The 17726-nt window shown below is 51.0% G+C and overlaps 1 protein-coding gene across 3 annotated transcripts in view; it reads right to left on the minus strand.

Annotated features, from left to right (window-relative positions):
* Window positions 1-383: 383 nt before the first annotated feature.
* KCNA6 (potassium voltage-gated channel subfamily A member 6) overlaps window positions 384-17726 on the minus strand; it is a 38907-nt gene continuing 21564 nt past the window's right edge. The window contains exons 2-3 of one of the 3 annotated variants that reach the window (XM_089303751.1): window positions 4710-6223; window positions 384-2420 (exon numbers count right to left, since the gene is read on the minus strand). The gene's annotated coding sequence lies outside the window, so the exon portion shown is untranslated. Of the gene's footprint in view, window positions 6224-10971; window positions 11009-17726 lie in introns of those variants that run through there. The other 2 variants (XM_008259711.5, XM_089303752.1) reach the window with 2 other exon arrangements.

Genomic DNA, 17726 nt, shown 5'->3' on the forward strand with positions numbered 1-17726 from the left:
CCCCAGGGTTGCCTCTAAGGAGATACTCACCCTTACCATTGCCACCTACTGTCTTTCTCCTCATACCCCAGCTTGGAAGAGAGTTAGGGGCATTTGGGAATCTCTGGGAGACAAAGCTGGGAAAGGAAGAGTGGCAAAGCCCCTGTTGCCAGCATATGAGGCACCTCCCAGAGCCCCCAAGACCTAGCACTGGCCCAGCACAAGTCAGCGGCGGGAGGTGGAGAGGGAGAGCAACTAAGTGGCAGCCAAGTGACGATGACACAGAAAGCAGAAGTCTCTGCCCCGATTCTGGACGTCCCCCGCCCGTGGCTATGAAATGCACCCATTACTGCCCACCCCGGTAAGCACAGGAGGGCTTAGAATCACTTTGATGAGTCGACTGGTTTTAAGAGGCCAATCTAATTTTATTTCACCGGGATCTTTCAAAGATGAATACGTGGCGGGGGGGGGGGGGACTTTGAACAGGCATCAGACCACGGAGAGCAGAGCACCAGTGACAAGCGAGCCGCCACACCAGAGGACAAAGTGGACACACGGCTGCCGGCTGCCAGGGGAATCCTGGAGTTCGTCTGAATCAACTTCCTGCTTCGCAGAGGAGGAAGCTGAGGCCGGGGGCTTGACCTGCCCTGGAGGGGAAAAGCTCTGTGTGCAAGGTCACCTTTCCAGCTGGCCCCTCCGACTCCAGCTAAAAATTGCCAGGTAGGAGTTCAAAATAATTTGGCCTAATTCTTACCCTGGTAGGATTCCAGAAAATCTCCATGACCAACTGATATTTGAACTGGAAAATCACTTTTCCAAAACACACCTGATCTCTCTGCTATGGCCTCTCCTGGTCCCTACAGATAGCTTCCCTCCGCAGAGTGCAAACTGGGCCAGCGTTCCCAGGATGTCAGGCCTCGGAGTGGACCAGCCACGGCAGACTCCGGCTGCTCGGTTGCTCCTGCCAGGAAACCGGGGACACCGCACAGGCAAGGGCTCCTGAGGTTGCACACCTGCCTGGGGATCAGGGAGCCTCGCCCCACATCTGCATGGGTCCCCAGCAGCCACATCTACAGCTGCTCATAGCTCCTCCGGGAGGCGCCTCTCCTGACCCATCCGTCCCTGAACATCCCTCTCCACCAGGACAGCTCACCCCGCCGCCCCAGGGGCCAAGCAGCGCAGTCTCAACCCTGCGTGGACTCACAGCTTAGGCTTTTCCTTCCTGGAAAGCGCCCCCATCAGGAGGTGCCGTGAACCGCGAAGGGCAGGTGGGTGTTTGGGAGAAATAGAGGTGGTGGTGGCTCCCTCTAGTGGAGATTGTTAGAAACTGAAGTGGCTCTGAACCTTTCAGGGAAAAAGCGCCAGGGGATTCAGGGTTTCTGCTGGGCCACACAGAGGCAGCGTCGGTGGCCCCCAAGCTCCCACACGTGTCACCTCAAGTACTAAAACTTGTTGCCTGGGGAGGCCTGGGCTGCAGAGACAGCCTCTCCTGATCTCTGTCTCCGGCCTCTTGGACAGGAACAAGCCAGAAGCCAGAGCGACCAGCAGTATGGGCCACCTGCCCAGGAAGCTTCTTGCAGCCATGGACTCCCCACTGCCACCCATGGGCTCGTTCCCCTCCATCTGTTAGGGGCGTGGTGTGCAGGGCGATGGGCACAATGACCCTGGAGCTACGACCCTCAACTGAGCTCACTGTCTATTGGAAGCCAATGGAGATGCCCACGGCTCCTATACAGGATTGGGGTGGGGGGGGGACTTCCAGGCACCAAGCACATTCATGAATGTCACCACTCTTTGCTCTCACAACGACCATCAGATGCACTTTATTCTGTCTCTCGCACTCTGCCCTGACACGCAGGTGGCTTCGTGTTCTGAGATTGAGCTGAGAGAGACAGAACCTCCCTTGGAGCCCATGGAGCGGTAGATTCCAGGCCAAGTTTCTATCGGGGCTGTCGGCTTGGCCACAGAGCCCTGTGAAAGTGAGGCTGGGGGACTCTGCTCTTTCCCAGCAGCAGAGAAAGCTGTGTTGCCCATGCCATCACAGTAATGACAGCCATTACAATGGCTAACACGGCCACGAGCCTCCAGCCAGCCAGGCTCAGGAAGCACCCTGCTCCGAACACATCATTTACTAATCAGAACAGCCCTACGTCGTGAGTCAGACAAGCCTGCTCCCCTTGCCTGGATACCAGAATCAGGTAAGAGCCAAAGTCACCTGGCTCACTGCACCTGCCGGCTGCACAGCAGAGATGCCTGTTGAGAGCTGAGACAAGGTGGCTCTCCCTAGGCAAGAAGGGTCTTCCACTTCCTGCCAGCCGCATGGCCAGTCCACCCTCAGTTCTCCGTGAACTTGCAGGAAGCTCCCTGGTCATCCCAACGGAGCTCAGAGAGCAGACGCCCCCCAGGAGCGTCCTGGTAAATCAGTTGTCTGCCACTTCACCCTGAAAACAAAGACAGGAGTTCACCCTTGGAACAGTCACTCCAAAGACAGCCCGATGGCAGCTGCAGGATTGGCACTCGAAGTAGCCGCGTCCTCTCTCCAACAAGACCTCGCTGGTCCTCCCCAGGAGCCGGGCAGCTGTCCGCTGCCTCCTGCTGACTTGATGGTACTCGCCATGCCTCCCCACTTTTCCTCCCTCCACTGCCTCTGCCCAGGGTGATTTAGTCTCCTGCTTCCTATTTTGGTACCGCATCTACCAGATGGGACATCCTCCTGCCTGTCACTTGCCAGCTGGAGTCTGTGCCAGTCCCACCGTCACCTTTCCTGGGGCAGGGCGGGGGGAGCCGGGGGGAAAGAGAGCCTTCCGGCTGATCTCACTCTCCTGCTCTGTGCTCATACATGGCGGGGCTGGAGGGTCCTCTGGCTACTTTGCTTCTGGGTGCTCTGTCGCTTGGCCAGGAAGCAGACTTCGAGTGGGGAGGGAGAACAGGACAAGGGTGGAGAGTAGAGTCAGGGGGTGGATATGTGGAGGGGGAGAAGGGTGAGAGACGAGAATGAATCATGGAGACGAGGATACAGCTCATCCTAGACGCAGGGTCAGGGAGACAGATGGGGCAGGGGTGACAACAGCTGCCCCCCCCCCACCAGCTTCCTCGAGAGACGGCTGTGGTGCTGGGACGTGGAGCCAGGCTCTGGTGGAGCTGCTCTGGAACGCAGGGAAGGGCAGGGCAGGGCGGAACCTGCCCAGCAGATGGAGGCTCATCGTGCAGGTCCATCCCGGGAAGGGGTTGTCTGGCCTCCAGCAGCAGCTGGGGAGGGGGACCCAGCCTCCAGGCTCCAGCTGTGGGTTCAGGTGCCTTCCACACATCCCTCGAACCCGCAGCCTTGGAGTCAACTTTGCCATCACACTTTCTCTCCCCTCCACCCCCAAGGCCTCCGTGTTGTGTTCTGAACGGGATTTAGCTCCCCTGACTCACACAGACAGGGAAACCCCAAAGGCTTATGTTAACAGTTATCAGGCTGATGCTGATGGATGAGGGGTGGAGGCTGGATCTGATTACAGCATCTGGGAGGGAGGCCCAGTGGGAGGTCTGAGGCCTCTGGGCACTTGCTCTCAGGAGGCTGTACTCATGGGAAGCTTGGTTGTACAAAGACAGTGTGCTCCCTGGGTCTCTATGCTTGGTCATCTCTCCACCATCCCCCAGCCTCATCAGATACCTGAACCAGTGGGGCTACCTGACCTTGGGCTGTGAACCTCCAAAACCATGAGCCCAAATCAACCTCCTTCCTCCCTAAGGGGCTCATCTAGGGGATTTTAGTTAAAGCAATGAAAAGCTGACTCATGGACCCTGTTGGCACTCCTTACAGAATCATCTAGAATCTGTCCATTCTCACTGCTTCTACTGCTCAAGCCTGCTCCCAATCACCATCAGCTCTGTCCTGAATGACTTGAACTCCTGACTGGGAGCTGAAATTTTAAGTCTAATCATGCCAGCTCTCTGCTCAAACCCTGGAGGAACAGCCTCCCTTCCAACTTGCAGTGCAAATTCTACAGAAGGTCCCACTGAGCTGCCCCACCCACCACCACCAGGCATCTCCGGCCACATCTCCTGCTACTCTTCTGGTCACGCACTGCTCTCCAGCCACAACAGCCTCCTCACTATTCCCAGGAAATGCCAGCCATACTCCCACCTCAGGGCATTTGCACTTGCTGTTCCCTCTGAGTGAGATGTTTCTCCCCAGGTATCCATGTGGCTCAGTCTTGGACCTCCCTCTGCTCTTCACCCAGACAATACTTTCTAGTTCAGTGCTCTGATTCGGATATTAGTTTGGGTGCTCCTCAAAGACCCATGTACTAACGAGTGGGTCCCCAAAGTCTTTATGTTAATGGTTTAAGGACTGAAACTGGATTCAATTATGGCATTTACGGGTTGGGCCCAGGGGAAGTCCTTAGGCTATTGAATGCATGCCCTTGAAAAGCAGCTGTCTCAATAAGGCTGGTTGTATAAGCCAAGTCTGGCCTAGCCTCCTCGCTCTCTCCCTCTCCCTCTGCTTCCTGACTATGTGATCTGCCCTCCACACACTGCCCTGCCCTGGTCCCAGCAGACAACCAGACCAAAGTAGGACTTCCACACCAAATCTTGGATCCAAAACCATGATCCAAAGTCAACCTCTTTCCTTCACAAACAGCTTCTCTCAGGCATTTGTGATGGTGACAAACAGCTGATGGATACAGTACCCCCCACCGCCACCTTAAGCTATGGTTTCCCTCCTTTGCATGCATACTCACCTACCACACAGTCTTAATTATTTCTGCATGGATTCTTTCTCTCTTCCCACCAGAACCTAACCCTCATAAAGGCAAAGGCTCGGTTGCTTTTGTTGATTGCTGCATCTTCAGTATCTAGAAAGACGTGGGACCCAGAGCAGGTACCCTGGGAACACTGGTTTGTGAGTGAACAAATGAATATTAGACACAGTTGGGGGAACGCCCTTCCCGGGAGACATCAGTGGTACTGGGCTTATTCAGTAGGAGAAGAGGCCTGGCAGAGAAGAGGGGGCGAGTGTTGTAAGGATGACTGACAGCCACCTTCACTTGCAGTGAGCACTGTGAGTTGTGTGGAAGTGCTGTAACTGTGTACAGTAACTGCAGCCAGCACTTCGCTCACTCCCTCTCCCTCACACATTCACTGGATGTTTTAGGAGGGACAGTCCCATGTCTCGTGCACACATGGTCAAGTGCCCTCAGTACAGAAGTGAAGCCCCATCGCTCAGAGCAGAACCAGCAGGGCCTTGGCATTCAAGCAGCCCACACCCCAGGAGTGCCGAGCTAAGGAAAGTAAGTTCAGTGTGAGAAAATCATCCTAATGTGCTTCGTCACAAAGAGACACAGACACCCGGGTGAGTGGCTGCTGGTGGCAATGTCCCCCTCCAGAGACCCCGGAAGAGGGACAAGACCGGGATCAAGAACTTTCCACTGGTAATGAGGCTCTCCTTCCAGGAGGACAGGCTGTGAGTGAACACCTCTCACCTTCAAGAAGAACAATGGGGGTTCCTAGAGAGAACTCTCACTTCACCCGGGAGAGCCCACACACAGCATCATCGGGTCCCTGGGAAATACAGGAGAAAGACAACTCTGACCTTGGCATTGGCACACTCATGAGACCGTGACCTTAGACCATGGGTTCCACATCTTGCCTTCTTAGAGAATGACCCCATGACCCCTGCCTGAGCTCTGGGTCCCTGTGGAGGGTGACAAAGGGTTTTCCTGGTGATCGTGGAAGTCCAGTACACCCCCATGTGCAGTGAGGACACTTGGAAGGCTGCAGGTGTTCTGGCATCTTCTGTACCTCCCTGCTCTTGTCAAGACCACCGATCTGCCAAACTGAGTTGCCAAAGTCTTCACGTAGCATACACAGCGTTGGAGACTCTGCCATACATGTATTTGGGATTCTTCCACAGCCACCCTTCTGGGTGGATCTGAGGCACAGCCATGCACGTTCTGGAACCCCCTGGCTTCCCCATGCTTTGTCTCTTTTGCCCACACCACCAGCCTTCACCCTCCCACCACAGCCTCACCCCAACATTCTGGACCCCATCTTTCATGCCAGTGGGTCCAGCTTCAGCTTTTGCTCTTCCGGTTGCTGCTTGTGGAGGCCACCAGGGCAGGTGTCAGGCCAACCACACAAATAAGGCTCTTGTCTTCCAAGGAAGTTGGAGCTTCGAGTCTTCTCTGCCCAGCCACTCACTATCAGAAGGGTGTGTGCCGGTCTCCTTGCGCAGAGCAGCATGCCGGCATTTCCCCTGCCAGGGAGGAACCAGAACACGGGAAGTTAGCCACATGGGGGGGGGGGTGCAGGGGGGCATGCATGAGGGATGACACGGAGACCCCTGCGAACTCCAGCTTCCTTCCTCAGCTCCTCTGTCCGAGCTCTCTACTGTGCTCAAATCGTATCTCCCACAACCCACATGGGTCTTGCAAGCTGCGTACCTGCAAACTGAGCCATTTCTGCATACATTGTCTTTGGGTGCTGTCCTTATTTCTCCACCTTCAGTGGCCCTCTATCCCAAACAAGCAAGTCCTAGTAATTTGTTTGACTTCCAAGCCCCAAAAAGGGCAGCCCTTCTCCCTCTCACTTCCTAAGGCCCCAATCTCCGATCCTCATAGTTCAGTGACCTCAAGCGCCTGCCTCCCTCCAAGGAAAAGCTCTTGACACCTGTGGCTCTTCCCTTACCTGCCAGGATGCCTCATTCCATAGTCCTAACTCCTTTTTTAAAAAAAATATTTTATTTATTTGAAAGACAGAGTTACAGAGAAAAGTAGAGACAGAGAGAGAAGACTTCTATCCACTGGTACACTCCCCAGATGGCTGCAACGGCAGGAACTGTGCCGATGTGAAACCAGGAGGCAGGAATCCCCTCCAGGTTTCCCACATGGGTGCAGAGGCCCAAGGACCAGGGCCGTCTTCCACTGCTATCCCAGGCCACAACAGAGAGCTGGATCGGAAGAGGAGCATCCGGGACTAGAATCAGCGCCCAAATGGGATGCCAGCACCTCAAGCCAGGGCTTTAACCCGCTGCACCACAGCGCCGGCTCCCAGTCCTAACTCCTATCATCCATCCAGGCCCTGCCGAGCCCCACCACCTTCAGCCCTCATTGGTTGGAGACTGAGCTCTCTCTTCTCTGATCTCCTGCTGCCTTTACGCTTGCTTTCTATTGGAAGGTGCGAAATTTGCAGCCTAGAGCCCTGTGTTCCACATCTGCCTCTACCATGGCCTGTGCCAAGAAAATTAAACTCGGTGCTCATCAGCCCTGATGCAAGATGTCCCCACAACTACCACAGCACTGCAGGAGCAAAGCAGCATCCGGCTAGACACAGCAAAGCAGCAACTGCTCGCGATGTCTGTGACTGCACATGTGAGTCGATGACGAGGTGCTCCAGACTTCTTAGGGCTACCACGGGAACCAGGTGTTTGTGAAACGGCTTTGGAAAGGGAAGGATTGACAAATATTCCAGCTGATGTTATTCTCCTGCCTGTGCAGATTTTTGCAGAATGGAAAGATGTAATATCTGTCATTTCAATTATTCAAGAGCAAATCCAAAGACCCATGGCATAAAACAACTAGTAACTACAAGTTTTACAAATTTCACAGTTTTACTCATTTAACGCAAAAGCACATGGCAAGCCTGGCATTCCAGGGGCAGGAGTTTACCCTGTGACTTGGTGATAACTGGCCATTAGCTCATTAGCATGAGATTCACGGAGATAGCACCTGGCTGCTTTCTCCTGGCCTCGTCAGCATGCAATAGCTTCTACAAAGGGGTTGAAAGTTGGGGGAAGGGCTGGAGCTGTGGCACAGCACGTTAAGCCACACGGGAGAGCCGGTTCAAGTCCCAGCTGCTACAGTTCTGATCCAGCTTCCTGCTAATGCACCTAGGAAAACAGCAGAAGATGCCCAAGTGCTTGGGCCCCTGCACCCATATGGGTGCATTGGAAACAGGGAAGATTAAGCATAGCATGAGTGGTGAGCCTGCAGGCCGCCTGCCCCGCCACCAGAATGCTCGCAGACAAGCCACTGGAGAAGACTTTCTTAAAGGGGCCACAGGAGTCTAAGAAAAAGGCCACCTGGAGACAAGGAGGCAGACCGATCCCAGACTCGTCCACCCGCAGGGAGCTCACGGCTCAGCGAGCCCCGCGGACTCAGAGCACTCCAGCGCTTCACTCTGAAGATGACCAGATCGCCGCAAATACACACCTCTGGGGAAGACCTCCCACAGATTGGAACGGGAGAAACTCAAAGGCCACGCAAAATTCCAAGGACCGTCACTGTAGCCCCAGCGTCTCATGTATATGAGGATGCTTCAAAACGTTGATGGAAAAACAGAACAGAACCAGCCGCCACGGGCTAAGCCTCCACCTGCAGCACAGGTTCCTGACCTCCTGTCCCAGTGGCTCCACTTCTGGTCCAGCTCTCTGCTGTGGCCTGGGAAAGCAGTAGAAGATGACCCAAGTCCTTGGGCCCCTGCACCCGTGTGGGAGACCTGGAAGAAGCTCCTGGCTCCTGGCTTTGGATTGGCTCAGCTCCAGACATTGTGGCCATTTGGAGAGTGAAGCAGTGGATGGAAGACCTCTCTCCCTGTCTCTCCTTCTCTCTGTAACTCTAATTCTCAAGTTAATAAATAAATCCTTAAAAAAATGAAAGAACGAAAAAAGTTCATTTTGGTGTAAATTAATTTGGAAGTCCATGCATAGCTTTGTTTTCTTAATAGATTCAGTTTTTTATTCTCTAGCAAGAATTATTTTAACTTTTGGTCTCAGAATAGTTTTACAAAACAAAAGAAAATTATGACGCCATACAAAGAATCCCCATATCCCTACACTCAGCTTCTCCCATTGTTAGCATCTCATATACATATATTTGTCCTAACTTCCCTTATTGGTTAAGTCAAAACTCCCTCTATCCCTCTTGCCCCTACCACCCAAGCAGTCATCAATCTGTGTTCATATCCAGGTTTGTTTGTTTTTTTTTTAAGGATTTATTTATTTATTTGAAAGGTAGAGTTACAGGGAGGCAGAGGCAGAGAGAGAGAGAGAGTCTTCCACAGAGCTTCTTCCAGGTCACCCACACGGGTGCAGACACTCAAGGGTTGGGCTACCTTCTACTGCTTTCCCAGGCCATAGCAGAGAGCTGGATCAGAAGTGGAGCAGCCGGGACTTGAACCGGTGCCCATATGGGATGCCAGCACTGCAGTCGGGGGTTTTAAGCTGCTGTGCCTCAGCGCTGACCCCAGGTTTTTTTTTTTTTTGTTTGTTTTTTAAGCTTCCACGTATGAGGGAGAACATCTGGCATTTGTCTTTCTGTGTCTGACTTATTTCACTTAACATAATGCACACATAGCTTTTTGTGGAAGTATGCATTTTCATAATGTATTTTGAGTGAAAAAAGCTTTGAAATCCATGTGCATTTTTCTCCTAAAACTCATTTTTCATGACACATTTTCCACGAACTTTTTGAAGACCCCCCTCACGATAGGAGCTCAGTGAATGTGTGTTGAATAATCTGTTTGAAACTGTTGCAGCAGCCAATCTGAGAGTACTTCAGAAAGCTCATGGAAATGGAATTAAAAGCTTTGAGACAGAGCAGGTTCAGCTGTTGCCTATAATGCCCGCATCCCATATGGGCGCCCATCTGAGCCCCAGCTGCTCCACTTCCAATCCAGCTCCCTGCTAGTGCACCTGGAAAAGTAGCAGAAAATGGCCCAAGATCTCAGACCCCGGACACGGATGTGGGAGATCCAGATGGAATCTCCAGGCTTCAGCCTGGCCCAGCCCCGGCCTTCACAGCCATCTGGGGAGTGAACTAGCAGAGGGAAGACCCCTCTCCATCTCTCCCTCCCTCCCCCTTCCTCTCTATAATTCTACCCTTCAAATAAATTTGAAAAATCTTTTTTTAAAAAGCTTTGATTTTAAAAACTTTTGAGATCTATAGTTTTTTTCATACTGCATATTTTGAAGAACCACATGGACTGCCTGAATTTAAATAACATTTAATCATTCATCTCATCTCTATCCCAAAACTCTAGGGCTTGGAGAGGGCGTGTTTTCTGTGAAAGCCCTGCCTCCCTCTCCTTTCTACACTACAGGCCCGTCATCACACACGTTTTCTGGAAACATCTACTGAGACAAAGTGTGCAAAAGCTTATGAGCTGCAAGGAGTCTCTGCCTGAGGAAGCCAACACGATGTCTTCCCTTTCACTTGGCCTTCTTAGATGTAATTGCCAACGACACATATGAGCTTCACATACAGTACAACATGACCATCACATGTAATACATACGACCTTCACACGGGTCTTTAAATACTTGTGCAGCTCCGGCTGTGTGGTCAACTGGGGAGTGAACCAGCGGATGGAAGACGTCTCCTCTGTGTGTAACTCTGACTTTCAAATAAATAAATCTTTTTTAAAAAATAGCATTATAAGACACAGTGTTCAGAAGCTAGTACTCTTTAACATTGTTAGTGTTACACTTCCTGTCTTTTTGTATGCATATATACATGGATACTGATTTGTACTTTTAAAAATGTTTAATTATTTGAAGACAGAGTGAGAGAGAGAGCGGGTGAGACACAGAGAGAGTTCTTCCATCTACTGGTTCACTCCCAAAAGCCAGGGTGAAGCCAGGAGTCCTTTGGGTCTCTCACATTGCCGGCAGGGACCCAAGGACTTGGGCCATCATCTGCTGCCTTCCAGGTGCAGTAGCAGGAAGCTGGATTGGAAGCAGGTATCCGGGACTCAAACAGGCACTCCGGTGTGGAATACAGCTGTCCCAGGCAGCATTTAACCTGCGGCACCACCACACTGCCCCGATGTGCACCTTTATGTTTCCACAAGGTGGCTTTTGTGTACTGAAAGATGACTTTTGGAGACAGATTGCTTTGATAAAGAAAATATTCCATTTACTAAGGATATAAATCTTTAAATCAAGTTCTTCCTTAAGCTTTGGAGTTCAACTTATACATTTCGTTTAAGCAGAGCTTACCTGCCTTTTTTTTCCCCCCCAAAAGCTCTGAATTCCTTGAGAGCCTCTGGAAGCAATCAGAAGAGGAGAACACCTGTGAATGAACTGAATGTTTGTGTCCCCACTTCCTCAAACTCACGTGCTGAAGCCCTAACCCCCCACGTGGCTTACGGAAGGTCACGGGGTGGAGTGCATGCGCAGTGGGACGGCTGCTCTCAGAGAAGACACAGGGATGCCGGGGACCCTTCTCTCTGCTGCCCACAAAGGAAAGGCCGGGTGAGGGTGCAGTGAGAAGGCGGCTATCAAGAGCCCTCACTAGAAACCAAACTGCTAGCACCTTGGTGGTGGGCTTCCCGCCACCGGAATCGTTAGAAAATTAGTGTCTGTTGTCGACAGCTCTCTGTCTATGGCAATTGGTCATGGCTCGTCTGAGCAGGTTAATACACTGAGTAGCCAAGAGTCCTCCCCACATCCAGAAGAAAATGAAGATCAGAGTCAGGGACGGGGAAGAGAAGGAACCCACGCACGGCTAGATGATAGCCTCCCAGGAGATGGGCGGGGGCTCGAGGCGGTGCTCTGGGGTGCACAAGGTCACTGGACCGAGGCATGAGGCTCCCCACCTGGAAGCTGCAGAAGCACCGCTGGGTTTGTAGAGCGAGGTTAATGCACTGCCTCAGGGTGAGGAAACCTGGCAAGCAGAAATGCAGAGTCTCCACTTACATCTGAATTTCAAACAATTTTGTAATATTTGGGACATCCTTATCCTACAAAAACTATGTTATTTATTCAAAATTCAAATATAACTGGACAGCTTGTATTTTATCTGGCAATCCCACCCAGGACAGGTATACTCTTTTGAGGAACGTTGAGCAAAACATGTCAAAATCTTTAAGGCATACAAAATCTGTAGCGTAACAATTCCACTTCCAAAAATTTATTCACAGGAAATCACAAGACAGAAGATAAACACGCACAGATAAGGGAGGATGGCTAAATACCAATGGCATTTCCATTCAAATGTACACAGATTGTCATCTTCACAATCAATATTTATTAACCAGAAGCAACATCCAGAATAAGCTAAAAGGTAATGAAATAATCAAACTAAGATAATGAATATATCGAACTAAGGATTTTACATGTACAAGACAGACACGCCGAATCTGGAATAGCTATCCCAAGGTGCTGGCAGGAGTTACCTTAGGTCTGGTAACTTTTTACTCTGCTTTATACATCTTTATGCACATATGACTCCAATAATCAGAACTAAAAAATAGAACTGTTACATTTTGGGGAAAAAATACCAGTAACTTTTAGAAAAAGAATTATGGAAAACATTCTTTGGTAATTCTTTAATCTCATCATCTGAAGGCGCAAGCCCATGTGTGGATGAGGAATTTCTGAAGTGTTGGGGATATGTTCCTCATCCTATTTTGGTGCTGATTTCTCTAAGCTATGATATCTTTCTCACGCTACAGAGCCACAGGAGGATCTGCTGACAGTGGATATTTGCTACTTTTGTTTGTCTGTTGTTTGCGGAGTATGGCACTTTCTCGGCTGCCCAACATCCATGTTCACCCTTCTTCCCACTACAGAGCCCAGATTTTCCTCTGGACAAATCATCTCCACATCCCATGCTCAATCCAAGTTCTTTGGAGAAAGCGACTCCACTCTTGGCTCCAAGGGTGTGCAGGTTTCCCAGATATGTCGATAGAGAGCATGCCATTCCCTTGGCCTAATTATTCACCCACATATGAGCATAAGGTGGAATTCTGACCAACAGAAACCAAATCTTAGACTGGGTCAACAGAAACACGTTTTAATTGAATCAGAATTCAGAGAGTCTATGCCTGAGTCACTGGTCATTGTGCCACCATTGGAATCCAACATGGAGAGAAAATTCCATTAACACAAAGGAAAACATTTTACCCCCTGGATCATAACTGTCCCTGAAATCTAGTTTTAGATGCAGTGATACGAGTTACTCTGTTTCCCTTTTATTGTTTTTTTTTTTTTTGACAGGCAGAGTGGACAGTGAGACAGAGAGAGAGAGAGAGAAAGGTCTTCCTTTGCCATTGGTTCACCCTCCAATGGCCGCTGCGGCCGGCGCGCGGTGGCAGGTGCACTGCGCTGATCCGAAGCCAGGAGCCAGGTGCTTCTCCTGGTCTCCCATGCGGGTGCAAGGCCCAAGTACTTGGGACATCCTCCACTGCACTCCCTGGCCACAGCAGAGAGCTGGACTGGAAGAGGGGCAACCGGGACAGAATCCGGCGCCCTGACCAGGACTAGAACCCAGTGTGCCAGCACCGCAGGCGGAGGATTAACCTATTGAGCCGCGGTGCTGGCCCCTTTTTATCTTTTTTAATATTTACTTTTTTATTTGATTCAGTAGCTGAAGGAACCACTGAGCTAAAGCCAGCCCATAGTATTTACTTATTTATTTGAAAGACAGAATGATAGAGAGGGACAGACAGAAAGAGGAGATCTTCCATCTGCTGGTTCACTTCCCCCAAATGGCTGCAATTGGGCCAAAGCCAGGAGCCTAGAATTCCATCTGCTTTTCTCACATGGGTGGCAGGGACCCAAGGACTTGAGCCATCTTCTGCTGCTTTCCCAGAATCATTAGCAGGGAGCTCGATCAGGAGTGTTGCAAGGGCCGGCGCTGTGGCACCTGCAGTGCTGGCATCCCATATGGGCGCCAGTTCGAGAACCGGCTGCTCTGCTTCCTATCTAGCTCTCTGCTATGGCTTGGGAAAGCAGTGGAGGATGACCCAAGTCCTTGGGTTTCTGTATCCACGTGGGAGACCTGACAAAAGCTCCTGGCTCCTGGCTTTGGATTGGTGCAGCTTTGGATCAGTGCAGCTCTGGCTGTTGCGGCCAATTGGGTGTGAACCAGAGGAGGGAAGACCTCTCTCTCTCTCTCTCTCTCTCTCTCTCTCTCTGCCTCTCCTTCTCTCTGTGTGTAACTCTGACTTTCAAAGAAATAAATAAATCTTGAAGAAGAAGAAGAAGAAGAGGAGCAGGAGGAGGAGGAGGAGGAAGAGGAAGAGGAAGAAGAAGAAGTGGTGTAGCAGCTGGGACCTGAACTGCATTCCCATGTGGCTTAATGTGCTGTGCCATAACTCCAGCCCTTCCCCCAACTTTCAACCACTTTGTGGAGCTATTGCATGCTGAGGAGGCCAGGAGATCTGAAACAGAGCATCCAGGACTTGATCCAACACTTGAACGTGGGATGCTGGTGTCAGGCAGGTGCTTAACCTGCTGCACCACAACACCAACCTCTACGTCTTCCCTTTATGACTACTGTTATATCCAGAACTTTAGCAATTTCTCACCAAAACAAAGCTAGCTAGACCCAATTAACTACAGAAGATCTAAGTTCTATAGCCTAGTTAAAATAATAGTGACATTTTTATCAATCACTTTCTGTGTTCAAAACCCTTTAATTTCCTGATCTCAGGAAGAAGCCCACCCATTCTTGCAGGTAGGCATTATTTTCTCTATTTCCCAGATGAGAAAATTGAGGTTCTGCAAGGTTAAATAACACCCAAAGTCACAGAGCGAGATGGCTGCAACCAAGACACCAAACTGCCGAAGTCTACATGCTTCCACAGTGTACTGCGTTCCGCTCCAGTCTAGACTTTGGAATCCTGAGCGCCAGTCTCCCATCACAGAGAACCCTTTGAGCGAGCTTGGGTTCACTGCCAGTGAAAGCACCACCAGAAACCCTAACCTCCCACGAACTGAAGCCAAGCACACGAAAAGTGCACAAGCAGATCCCAGGCTTAAGGCAGGAAAGGGAGGTCATCTTAGGACTAGCATTTTCTCTGATTTCCAAGCAAGGAGCAAGATGTGAAAGCAGGCTCTCAGCTCACGGGGGAAGTTCAAGTGTCACTCCACATGGTGTGATCCCAAACTGTTGTTCAGAATTGGTTCTGTTGTTGAAAGTCACTGGGTAACAGCAAACTCTCCACTTCACAGGGACACTGCCTAAAATGCTATCAGCTGAACGTGAACTAGGTGGGCCTGACTCAAAAGAATCACTGGTTTTGCAATGAATCATCTCTGGTTTCTTGTAGTAAATATATGGGTACTTCGAAGAGTTAATAGAAAATGGAGTTAGGGGCTGGCACTGTGGCACAGTAGGTTAATCCTCCGCCTGCAGTGCCTGCATCCCATATGGGTGCCGGTTCTAGTCTCAGCTGCTCCTCTTCTGATCCAGCTCTCTGTTATGGCCTGGGAAAGCAGTGGAAGATGGCCTAAGTGCTTGGGCCCCTGCACCCATGTGGGAGACCTGGAGGAAGCTCCTGGCTCCTGGCTTCAGATAGGCACAGCTCCGGCTGGCCATTGCAGCCATTTGAGGAGTGAATCAGCAGATGCAAGACCTCTCTCTCTGTTTCTCCCTCTCACTGTCTGTAACTCTATCTCTCAAATAAATAAACAAAATCTGTTTAAAAAAAAGAAGAAGAAGAAAATGGAGTTAAAAGATAAGCTTATTTTGGTGTTAAAAATGTTGAAACCCAGGGTGGGTGTTGTGGTACAGACAGTTAAGCTGCCGCTTAGGACAAACAATTCCATATCACTGGGCCAGTTACAGTCCCAGCTACTCTGCTTCCAATCCAGCTTCCCGCTAAAAACTGGGAAGGCAGCAGAAGATGCGCCAAGTACTTAGATCCCTGCTCTTCATGTGGGAAACCAGACTGAGTTCTGAACTCACCCAGCCCCAGATTTTGCAGACATTTGGCAAATGAACCTGGGAGGGGTGGAAGAGCCATCTTTCTCTTTCTCTCCCTCTTTCTCTGTCCCTCTGCCTTTCAAATAAATAAATAAAATTCGTTTTTTTAAATTAACTCACTTTTTAAAAAGTTGAAACCCACACATAATTTTTTATAATACTCATCTTCCATGCAGACTTGGTAACCAGAGCCCGTGTACTTATAAACATAGGAATAAAATGGTTTGCACACACCTACCCATGAGCTGCTCTTCCGTGTACAACTCATTTTGTGTTTCCTATTTCTCACAGTGGTCCAATATCCCTCTCAAGAAAAGGGGGTACAGACAGGCTATACTCTCTGTGCAAAGTCAGGTAGCAAGTCAACAGCAAAGAGCTCAAGCAAGCTTCTCAGACCTTCCCAGAGCCTGGGGACCCTGGGCCGTCACAGCACACTGCACGTAGGCTGCCCTGGAAAAGCCATCCCCGGTCAAAGAAGGACCCTCGCCTCGCCAACCTTCACCACCCAGTGTGTGGAAGACAAGGCCCCGCCGATGCCAACGACAGGGAGCCAGGCTGGAGCGCTGCACTGCACCCTGGCAGACAATGCCCCGGCTTTTGTTTCTGAGTAAACCTGTTGGTCCAATCCCTCCACCTGACCACTTCCTGGCAGCCCTGATAGTATGGAGAATGCTCAACAAAAGAGCTGTTCCCTGCCGCCCCCTCCAGGCCACCAGAGGAACTGTTTCTCAGGCTCCCGGAGAGAGCCAAGGGGAGGCCTAGGTCCCTGAGGTCATCAGACGACGATAACCAACCCCACCCTGTGAATGCCTATTTTCCACCGTGGAGAAATCCTGGAGACGTCCTCCCAGCCTGGCGTGGCAGCCCCTCAACGCAAAGGGCCTTTCCAACCCAGCTCTCGACTGCAGAGGCCACGCTGGACCCGCTGCCCAGAGCTCCCAGCAGAGGCTCAGCAAGTGCCTGCAGCCTCCTCCACCTGGATCCTAGAGGAGCTTCCCGGAGGGGGGGGGGGGGGGCTGCAGGGGTGATCCGCGCATGCGTCAGGCCTGCAGGGTTTCCAAAAATGATAGTCAAACTGGTGAGTCAGGCGGGGCTAGGGCACTTGCTGCAAAGGTTACACAAGACGCCACACGGGACACCCACATCCTGAACCACGTGCCTGCGACTGAGTCCCAGCGCCACTCTGATGCCAGCTTCCTGCAAACGTGCACCCTGGGAAGCTGCAGGAGACGGCCCAAGTGCTTGAGTCACTGCCACCCACGTGGGAGACCTGGACTGAGTTTCAGGTTCCTGGCCTTGGCCTTGGCTAGCCCTGTTGTTGCAGACATTTAGTGAGCAAACCAGAGGATGGGAGACCTTAGTCTCTCTTCCTACACTTCCTCTCCTCTTCTCTTCTCTCTCTCTCTCTCTCTCTCTCTCTGCCTTCAAGGAAATAAAAATAAAACAATAATTTTTTAAAAAATCTTAGGCTGTTCCCTTACAATGTTTATTTATTAGAGAGAGAGCAGGCACGAGTTTCCACCCCCCAGTTCACTCCTCAAATGCCTGCAACAGCCAGGACTGGCCCTGGCCAAAGCTAGGAGCCAGAACTCCATAAACATCTCCCACATGGGTACCATGAACCCAAACATTTGAGCCATCACCTACTGCCGCCGAGGGTGCACGTTAGCAGGGAGCTGAGGTCAAGAGCCAGAGCCAGGTATAAAACCAGGCACTCCGATGTGGGATCCTAACGGGTATCTTAACTCTAAGCCAAACGCCCATCCTTAGACTGCATTTCATTTTCACATGCCAGAGATTGCAAGCATTGTCCATGATAAAATATTCCTCCCAACAGAGTGAGCTGCCCCTACCACCTCTGGCTCTGCCTGCTACTGCCCCTACCAGCCCCTACCCCTGGTCTCCATTCCACCCTTGCCTGCATTCCAAGCATGGCATCAGCCCCAAATGCCTCCGACCCAAAACCCTCACCTCCAGGAAGACTCTACCTCGCAGCAGCTCCACGGCCATTCATGATTTGAGCCCAGCTTGTTTTTCCAGCCTCCCCTTT

This window comes from Oryctolagus cuniculus, chromosome 9, assembly GCF_051225735.1.
Source record: "Oryctolagus cuniculus isolate XC-2025 breed Fujian yellow rabbit chromosome 9, ASM5122573v1, whole genome shotgun sequence".
In the NCBI taxonomy this organism is placed as follows: Eukaryota; Metazoa; Chordata; class Mammalia; order Lagomorpha; family Leporidae; genus Oryctolagus; species Oryctolagus cuniculus.